This window comes from Carassius auratus, unplaced genomic scaffold (genome assembly GCF_003368295.1).
Source record: "Carassius auratus strain Wakin unplaced genomic scaffold, ASM336829v1 scaf_tig00021643, whole genome shotgun sequence".
NCBI classification, from domain to species: Eukaryota; Metazoa; Chordata; class Actinopteri; order Cypriniformes; family Cyprinidae; genus Carassius; species Carassius auratus.
Genome location: NW_020525125.1, coordinates 52798 through 63051, shown reverse-complemented (window position 1 = coordinate 63051; position 10254 = coordinate 52798). Strand labels below are relative to the sequence as shown.

At 35.6% G+C, this 10254-nt stretch overlaps 1 pseudogene; it reads right to left on the bottom strand.

Moving 5' to 3' along the window:
• Positions 1–2459: 2459 nt before the first annotated feature.
• Positions 2460–8883, bottom strand: LOC113077134 (P2Y purinoceptor 3-like; annotated as a pseudogene).
• Between the last annotated feature and the right edge of the window lie 1371 nt (positions 8884–10254).

Here is a 10254-nt window from a genome sequence, read left to right as displayed (position 1 = left end):
CCATCTACTGGCCGTTAATAGAGTCTGAGACAGAAACTTCTTGTTTCAAGACAGGTTGAAGTCGCTGCATGTTCACGTTACAAGTCAGCAGTTAACAGTGTACAGTATGTTTAAAATAGCACAGTACTATTAATATTTCTAGTATGTATACGGTATCCAGATTGTGTATGTATACATAGATTAATCTACTACATCTGCCAAAATACTTTGTACACCCAATATTTTTTTAATTAGACAGTCACAAAACTGGATTTCAAAATGCAAAATAGCATTTAAAAATATTTTATTTAAGGATAACTGAATTAATAAAAACAGGATGTAGTATACAGTATTTACAGTGCAGTAGTTACTCCGAACATAAAAGTGCTAAAATAAATGTTCTTCTTCACCATTCAGATATAGGGCAAAATTCATTAATATTTAACAATTCATAAACATAATACTGGCCAAATGACTAAAACACATGCCCACTCACTCTACAATAATGCTAAATCATTTGTTTAACCACTCTGTAAACCCAGCCTTCCAGGCATTTCTTTTTGTAGTTTTCGGTCATGTCAAAGCTTCAAATAACCAGCGGTCTACAGCTACGATTAAACTGCTTCATAAAAACACAATGACTGCACATGCAGTGCAAATATGTCTTTCTATGTGAAGTCCGTCCCTGGATCAATTATTGTTAACACTAGATCCTTCTCTTGTAGGACATGATGTTACATCATAAGGATGTTGAGCTGTACAAAGTGTTATAAAACCATCAAACATCTGATAATGACCTTCAGATAATGTGCAGCAGATGCAGTGTTAAACAGATGTGTAATTATTCAACTCCAAATGCTTTCATTCATCTCTATCTCTCATCCATAATTCCACACTGTCTCAATGGACCTATTTATCCTAAATATCACACATGCAAAGTACTGTTCAAACATTTGTGGTTGCTAAGATGTTTTTAAAAGGAGTCTCTTCTGCTCACCAAGGCTGCATTTATTTGTTCAAAATACAGTAAAACTAATATTGTGATTACACTTTCAAATAACTGTTTTTCTATTTGAAAATATATAAAAAATGATATTTATTTTGTGATACAAAGCTGAATTTTGAAAACACTTCTCAAGGTTTTGATTATTATAAAAGTTGAACAGCAGTTTTTCATATTTTTGGGAAACTGATCTTTTTTTTCAGGATTCTTTGATGAATGAACATTCAAAACAACAGAATGTATTTTGAAATATCTTTATAAAATTACAAATGTTTTGTTAATGTCACTTTTGAGCAAATTAATAAATCCATGCTAAACAGAAGTATTGATTTCTTTACATATATATATATATATATATATATATATATATAACTTTTTTATTCTTGCAAATCCAGTGCAAATTAATTCTCAATAATTAATCAATAATTTAACAATATTATTATTATTTAATTAATAAATTACATTTAAATGCAATTTTAAAACTCAAAATCCACTTGGATCAAAAATCGGAAACTGGCAAGATATTTTTGCTTTCACAGTTCTGTAATTCTTATATCAACATTTCCCTTCTATTGCCCTCATAAGATCAGATAGATAAGCGATCACGACACTCGCTCAGGCTGCCATGCAGGGGTTAAACGCTCAGATACCAGACACACAGCTCTACCGTGGGCTGTTGTCTCAAAGCAAATGTAAGTGTCCGTAGGGTGATAGTTTTAGTCATCATAAATTATATTTTTGTAACACTGAATCAATCAATAAGAGTCACTTCCTTTAACCATTATGTACAAACCTTCACATACAGGTACTTAATGCATTGGATGTTTTCTATTTAAATATTGACTTTATTTATGGTTTTAACAACCACACAGCCTACTAAGTTATCTTAACATAAGACACTACAGGTTAACAGGGTAATTGTTTAACTAATAGATATAACCATACTTCCCCAGTTAACTAATCACAGTACATTAAGGCATTACATTTTGTATTACATGGTATATTTTAAATATGCATATGTGGCATTATCTAATTAAAAATGTGCTAAATTGAATACATTTTGTATATTTCTGTCAAACTGTCAAACACGTTTATGATGCTTTTAGGGGAAAAAAAATTAAACCAGTTTTATTTTAGCATCATTGATTGTTTGTAAAAATTTGTAATTGTATATTCAGTTTGTTATTTTGGTACTTTAAGCTAAAGTTAATGAAAATGATAAATGTTGCCTCCACAACTATCTGCCATAAAATATTTATTTCAGTTAGCATTTATTTTATTTAACTAACGAAAATGTTTATGGGTTCAGTTTTTGTTTTAGTTAACTATTATAACCCTGGAACAAACCAAAACAAAAGTTTTATCTACTGTTGAAGTGGAGATTTATGGTTCAGTATATATGAAAAAATCATTTTGAGAAAATATCCTTTAGAGATTGAACTGTAATAAAATTTATAGACACAAATAGATGTCGAAATAAACTCTTAAAGGTGCAGAAGTGATTTCTGAGGAACACTGAGGAAAGTGGGATCAAGTGGCAAAACACACTTGTAGCCAATCACCAGAAAGGGGCGTGTCCACTGATGATGCTGCACAGCATGATGATGAATTTGGGGGCGGAGCCATCAAGATACATGTGTGATTCTTTTGATTGGGGGAGTGTTTGTTTCAGTGATTTAAACTATCAACAGCGTTTCTCAGAAATCTTTTTTTTTTTTTTTTTTTTTACTACATTCTCAGAAATAAAGGTACAAAACTTTCACTAATGGGACCTAGTGAAGGCACTAATTTGTAAACTTTAGCCTAAAAATCAATGGCTATAACTGTAGTGCCTTAGTGTCTATGACTGTACCATGAGAAACTTTCGACCAAAGCAGGTGTCCCCCAGTCAGATTTGGCTAGTCTTGTCTCGGAGCGAGGTGATCTTGAGCAGCAGACTCCTGGTGCTGCGTCTGTACTGCGGCTGGGTGAAGTAGAACAGAATGGGGTCCAGAACGCTGTTCATGCTGGCGAAGGGTCTGGTGCATTTGTAGACCACAGACAGCAGGTTCCTCAGTTCGCAGGGGGCCGTGGGAAAGGTCCTCACCAGCAGGTAGAGCGTTTTTGTCACGTGGAACGGCAAGAAGCTGATGGCGAACACCAGCATCACAATGATGATCATCTTCACAGCTTTATTCTTCTTCTCCATGGCTGATACTTCTCTGGCTTCGCCGACCTGCCAGAGAACCCAAGCCATTTTGCAGTACAGCACCACGATCACTAGAAAGGGCACGACGAAGCCCAGACAGGTCAAAGTGATGCCGTATGGGAAGTACGCTGTGGAGCGCTCTGGAACGCTGAGGTCGTAGCACACTGTTCGGTTGCGCTGGATGCCGGTGGCGGCGAACTCGAACGTTGGAGCGCAAAGAAGCACGACAGCCACCCAGACGCCAGCGCAGACCAACCACGCCAGCCTGCGTCCACCTTGTTTGGGCCACACCGTCAGCGGATGGCAGATGCCCATGTAGCGCTGGAAGCTGATGCACGTGAGGAAGAAAATGCTTCCGTGCAGGTTGCTGTAGAACTGGAAGCGAACCAGGCGGCAGGTGAAGTCACCGAATGGCCAGTAATCTTTGCTGGCGTAGTTGTATATGAGAAGCGGAAGCGAACAGACGTACAGGAAGTCTGCCACCGGCTAGATTCAGCATGTAGATTTTGGTCCGTGTCAGAGTGCGTCGGGAGCCCCATATCCGCAGGATGATGATGAAGTTGAGCGGGAGACCAAGAACGAAGACCAGGGTGTAGACGGAGGGGAGGAGGAAGCGCTTGAAGTCCTCCTTGTAGGTGCAGGAAGGCAGACTTGAGGCGGAGTGGTTAAGAGATGCCATCTTATCAGATATTGCTTCACATTCTGAAAAACAGAAATGTTTATGCATCAGTGTAGTCGTACATAAACAGATGCATGAATAAAGTTGTATTCTGATTAGCATTTTACTTATTGTAATTTTTAATGGTGCTTGTCCATGCGCCAGCTTATTATAGTTAACTGAACAAATTTTAAAAAAATCACTGCTTGAAAAAAAAACAGATGTTAACTTGAAAAAAAAGAACTTAATCTCATTTTCATTTAGTTTAACTTAAAATACTAAAATAAACTAAACCTGAAATAAAAAAACTCTACATTATCCCCATATATTATTTTGTATTATTTGATATTATATTATTTTAAACAAATGGATCTCTAAATGTTGCAGATAGCACATTCAATCAGCATGCAAACCACATTTATACAGTCCAAATATAGTAAGTTAGAACCAAATTAGAGGGAAATATAGTTCATTCAAACCCAATTAGAGTAAAAACATTCAAAAACAGCAGGACTGATGCAGACCGTGAGTGAACTAACTGTGTTAACCAGACTCAGGAGCCACTGGGAAAAATTCATTTATCATACTGCAGAGAAAAAGCACACAATGCTATATTTTACTCCATATTCTCTGGTATTGAATAACACTGAATATTAAGACACAGGTCAGATAGTTAAAACTTAAACATGACTGGATTTACAGACAATATTTTCCCATGTGACTTGCCTAGTGTAATTTCACATGAAAATATTAGAATTATATTTATATTGGTGTCGCTAATAAAAATGCAAAACACAGTTTTGAAAATTGAAGGCAGGGAAGCATTACTTGTTCAGCAGTGGACTTTGTTTATTATTGTGTAAAGACACTTTACAAAAAGATGGGATGTGGAGGACATCATCTGCACTTGAGGTTATAATATACTAATATGGCCTTAAAATGTATAATAAATCCTACTTAGCATACTCATTTACAGAAATGACTCGAATGAGGCATTATTTACACCCACTGACCAGATCAGCCACTAGTGGCAGGAAATGGAATTGCAACATTTCTGTTATTCACAATCCTGATAGCATTTTATTCCGGATAATCTATTTTTTAGAGACAAAATTTTATTTTACTAAAAATACTACACACTAAAATAAAGCTAAATATAGCATTCTTGAGCATTTACAAAGCAATTTCTAAGTCGCACAGTTATGCGTTCCTGTAGCTCAAGTGGTAAAGCATTGCGTTAGCAAGTGGTTCGAATCGCAGGGAACACATGTTAGGAGAAAATTGTTAGCCTGAATGCATAATTTTATTTATGCTAATAGAGAAAGAATTCTCTTTGCGGTACATTAAAATTGCAAAAGATTTCATTGCACTTTTAATAGACAGTTAGAGATGCATAGATCATGTGACACACGCTTGCTAAAGACACAGGAAAAGAAAGATTTTACATTCCTCTTTTACTCCTTTCAGTTCCCACTTTGAATGAGTTAATTCATATTTAAATCAAGTGCGCCATTCTTACTATCAAAGGCAAAACATTCACGAGAATGGAGATAGAGGACGGCCGCAAAGACTCCTCTAAGTCTCCATTCATGTTTTCTTTGCCTTTATGTTTAAATCCTAATTTTACTTATCTAAAAAAAGAAAAAAACTACTATATAACAACAGAGTACAATTAGAATAATTAATCTCAATCCTTGGTAGATAAATTCTATAGCTGTTAACACAGAGTGTGTCCTTATATGTGTTATTTTTTAATTGTAGGCCTATGTACACATGCAAATCAAAAGCTTTTAAAAATCTTGCTGTCTGGATCAATTTCCAATACATGCTCTTTCAAGCAGAAACCTTATTTCTGGTTATGCCATCACTGCAGGTAATCCAATCAGCAAATCTGTGTTTATTGCATAATACCTTATCTACGCAATGATTAGTGATAGCTTCACTGCAGTAAAGACTTTCTATAAAGTTCCTGTCTTTAATCACAGTGTCTGACGTCATTATCAAGAAGTGTTGAGCAACAACAGACACGAGACATTCTGTTTCACAAGAACGACTCTGTCTAAGCTTGTGTGTTTGTGTGTGTGTGTCTGCACACTCTTAGTAGATGCTGTTAATCCAGTAGTTTGGCATTAGTCTGTCTTCAGTAACTGTTGATGAAGTGCCCGATTCTCCTGATTCTTTATCATTAGTCAGGCCCAGCCCAGCTCATCAGCTCTTCATCGTTTATCTCAGAGACAAAGCAAATGGCTGGATTTGTCTAGACAGGTTCAGGAACACACATCTGATCGCCCTCAAGTAGAACTGAGCTCTGAAAAAGAGGAATGTTGGTTTGGTTTTCTAACAAGTTTATGTTCGCAGTGGATGCAATGGTGTTACTGTGGTATTTCTAACCTTTGCCGGAGTGTTGCTATGCAGTTTCCAAAATGGTGTGAGTTTTTGCCAGGGCATTGGTTACTATTTTACTGGTCACCTAAGTGTTGTACGCATCGTCAGAGAGTTGCTCTGCAATTGTTTTGGTGTTTTCTGTGGCTGCTAGGATGCTGGGATGCAGTTGCTAGGTTGTTGCTTAGTCAATCACCTAGCCAGCTGTCCAACAAGCAAAATTTGTAGATTAAATGATTGCAAATTTGCACAAATCTTTAACCCAAAATAACAATGATGGTTGCATTTTCATTAGAAACCGCCGGTAAGTCAAAAATTAAAAGTCTATATAAATGGAAAAGTGTCATTCTTCGACTCCAGCCAGGGTTATTTGAGTTCTTGCCTGAAGCAAAAATAGAAGAGCTGGAGTTTGTCATATTTATTGTAGAATTATTTTTTATATTATATTTTTATTTATTTATATAATTTATATTTATATTATAGAATGTTATTTTTTTATCATTGTATCTTGATCAATTAAATTTGATGGAATGAATCTCTTTAATTATTATTCCAAGGACAACCCAAAATAACAGTGATGGTTGCATTTTCAAAAATAAAAGTCTTTGTATATTGTGTCTGGAAAAGCATCGTTCTTCTACTCTTTCACAGGGTTATTTAAGTTGTTGCGTGAAGTCATAATCACAGACAAAAATAGACAGTAAGGCCAAGAACGCAGCTGGAGTTTATCATATTAATGGTAGAATGTGACATGCATCTTAACTGCATTTATATAACAATGTTGAGTGAGCTGGCGGAGCTTCATGGAGTGGTGGTTATGGCTGTTGATTTAAGCAAACAGAGATATCTGTAAGCTGTCTGGTGGCCAGAAGAGCATTCAAGAAACCCCAATCAGGGCTTGTTTGAGTTAAGTGTTGTAAATGGGGTTTCGTTTTTGTGTGACTGCATATAATTCTTTGTGACACTTAAGCAAATATCTGCAAGGGCGGTGACAGAACGTTTTGAGAGAGCCGCAACTTGAAAGTGCAAGAGTCCTAATTTAGCAATTGCTCCACATGACAAGCTCTTACGCAAATTTAAGACAGACATCTGAGTGATAGAATTAAAGAAAGAGAGCATTATGGGTTCATGTTCACAGCATTTACCCTTTTCCAAACACCCTCTTCCACACCTTTTTCTGGGTAAATTTGTCACAATCATTCTTTATAAATACCATTGCAATTGAAAAATGTTCAAATTTTCAGTCAGGTCATGAATTTGATGCATTTGTTTTAATCAATTTTGAATACTTACATTGTGATTACACCTATGACAAGTGACTGAATCCTGGTTATACAATAATGATATAGCCTAGTGTCAGTTTGTGGGCATTAAACTGGAAGCAGATACTGGTCAGAGGATCGTTACCTTGCAAGCATTTATCAAACTAGTCAGGTGCAAAAATAGCACACTAAAGCATGGGTTTGCTTCCAAGCAACATCAAGTGGTGACATTGCTTTACAGCACAATTACAAATATTTCAACAAAGCAATAACAGAAGGAAACTTGCCATTTTGGCAAGGAAAGGAAAGGAAAGGCATGTTTCTGTGTGGGACATTCTCTCTGCTGAGGGCTCAAACAGCCCCTTGGTGCCACTGGTTGTCAATGCGACGAATTTAAGGCAAAAAATAAAATAAAAAAAGGAGTCTATTGTAGATTATGGCCTGGATTAAGAACTTCTTGGAATGTTTTCTACACACATTTCTTCCCACACTATGATGTTATTTCCCTTAATGAGGTGTCAGTGTTTGTACATGTGCATGAAAGAAACACAGAGCACAAAAACCATTCACTAGAGCATCACTAACTTACTGGAATCTGCACTGCAAACAATGACTTACAGTGGAATCCTGCACTTCTGTGGAATCACACTTCCTAGACCTGTTTCTAAACGAGTTAATATCAATCAGGACAGAATGATACTTTTCAGACACAGATGTGATTTACAACATGGCATAACTGGACAAAATACATTAATACGTGACCGACGGTAAATCAATCAATAAATCAATGATTTAAATGATTTCACAGCACATAGTTAAATTATAAACCTAAATGGTTTTTGTCTTGTTTTATAAAATCTATATTAAAAAAGATCATGACCATGTTTTAAGTAACTTTTGATATAAATTTTTTAATTTTAACAACAAAATCTGAATTATGAATATAAAATCCAAAAAGTACAACAGGTGTTAGTCATTAGAATTTGTTATGGGTTATTGCAATTATTTGTTATTGCAATTAAAATCAGTTTCTGTAATGTTTCATTGTTATTAATTTATTTATAGTACTTGAGCAGATTTATATCATTCATTTTGAAACACCAGGAAAGGCAACGGAACATAATATATATTAGTATTATTCATCAGTATTTACAGGCATAAGGAAGGAGCTAAACATCACCATGCACGCCCATTATAAATAACTAATGCAAATAATAAAATGCTCATTGCATGCCTTATAGTAAACAAAGTGTAATTGTTTTAAGAGTCTCCTAAACGTACCTTTGCATCCACTCTTTCGTTATTTCCCCAGTTGAAAACCGCTAAACAAATCTGTCTGCGAAGTAAAAGTGAATCTCCTCAGAGGTAAAGAAAAGAGTAGCATTCAATTACTCAGCACCGACTCTTCTTCTTTCTGCACTTGCGCGTCATCGACATCGTGTTTACACTAACCCGCCCCCGTCTCATTAATATTAATGACGTAACGTTACGTTCCGTTTGATTGGCTGAAGGATTTTGATTAGCGCTACAAATTCTTATTCTTATTCTGTGTGTAGATTTCTGTAGATAAATGTATTCATACGATGTAAGCACACTCAGGCACATTGTGTAGCTGTTTATTATCACATGGAAAGACAACATATTGAGAAACGCCATAATACCTGTATTGTCCAAAACAAATTTCCCGTAAAAGGGACAAATAAAGTGAGAGATAATAGTTCAAAATGCCCCCGAGTTAAAACGGCTCCTGCAATGAAGTGAGCGTTTTCTACCATCAACAAACAACTGTCAATCAACTCAGTTTTCTTTTGTACAGGATTGCAGCCTGCAGGCAGTTGGCTGCTGTTTCACCGAGAAAGGTTTCACCAAACTTCCCCAGCTCTTCTGCAGCTGACTAATTTTAAATGGCATTACAGGTACTGATTTTATGTGATCCTTGCAGATCTCTCACGTTTTTGTTCATTTTGTAATGGTGAAGAACAAGTCAAAGCAGGAATGACCTGAAAACCTGGGTGAGATCAACACTCAGAGATGTCCTTAAACCAACAGTAAATTTGAGCAATTACACTGTATTTCTTACTGCATAACAAGTTGTAGGACAAATAGTCCACCTTGGTATTCAAATGATTTGTGAATCAAAACAAACGGGTTATTTCTTTCCACACACATTGTGTGGCTTCAAAAGTAAGAAAATAAAAACTTGGCAACTGAAAAACCTCTCAAAACTTGGCATATGAAAGAAAGTGAGTGTTTATGAAAATGTTTGCGTATCTTTCCAGTGAACTGGAGCAAATATTCAACAGATGTTGGGTCATAGTGTCAATTTATTTTAGGCTTATGGATCCAGTAATGTTCCGTTTAACAGGAAGAGGTTTTGAACGCATGCAGATTCGAGCGAATCAGTTTTATCAAAACCCAATAACAGAGTTTTTTCATTTTCAAAATAGAACTTTAATAAAATAAAAAAGTTAATAAATGCATTGTATTAATTATAAAATACAATTGTAGCTCTTGACAGTTACCTATGGCCATGACTTTATTAAAACATTTGTCTAGTTTATTTTGCAGTCTCAAACATTCAGAAATCATGCAAAAGAAAACGATTTTCTTCAGTTCAGTTCTGTTTCTTCAGTTTTATATGATAAAAGCATGGTTTATTTTGGCAAGGGTTTTGATGTCCACATGTTTTTTGTTGAATAAATTATAGAGGCTGTGTCATCCGTAGCAAAAAAGTGGCCAAATATGAACAATTAAGTGAATATTTGAATGAAATGTTTGGCCA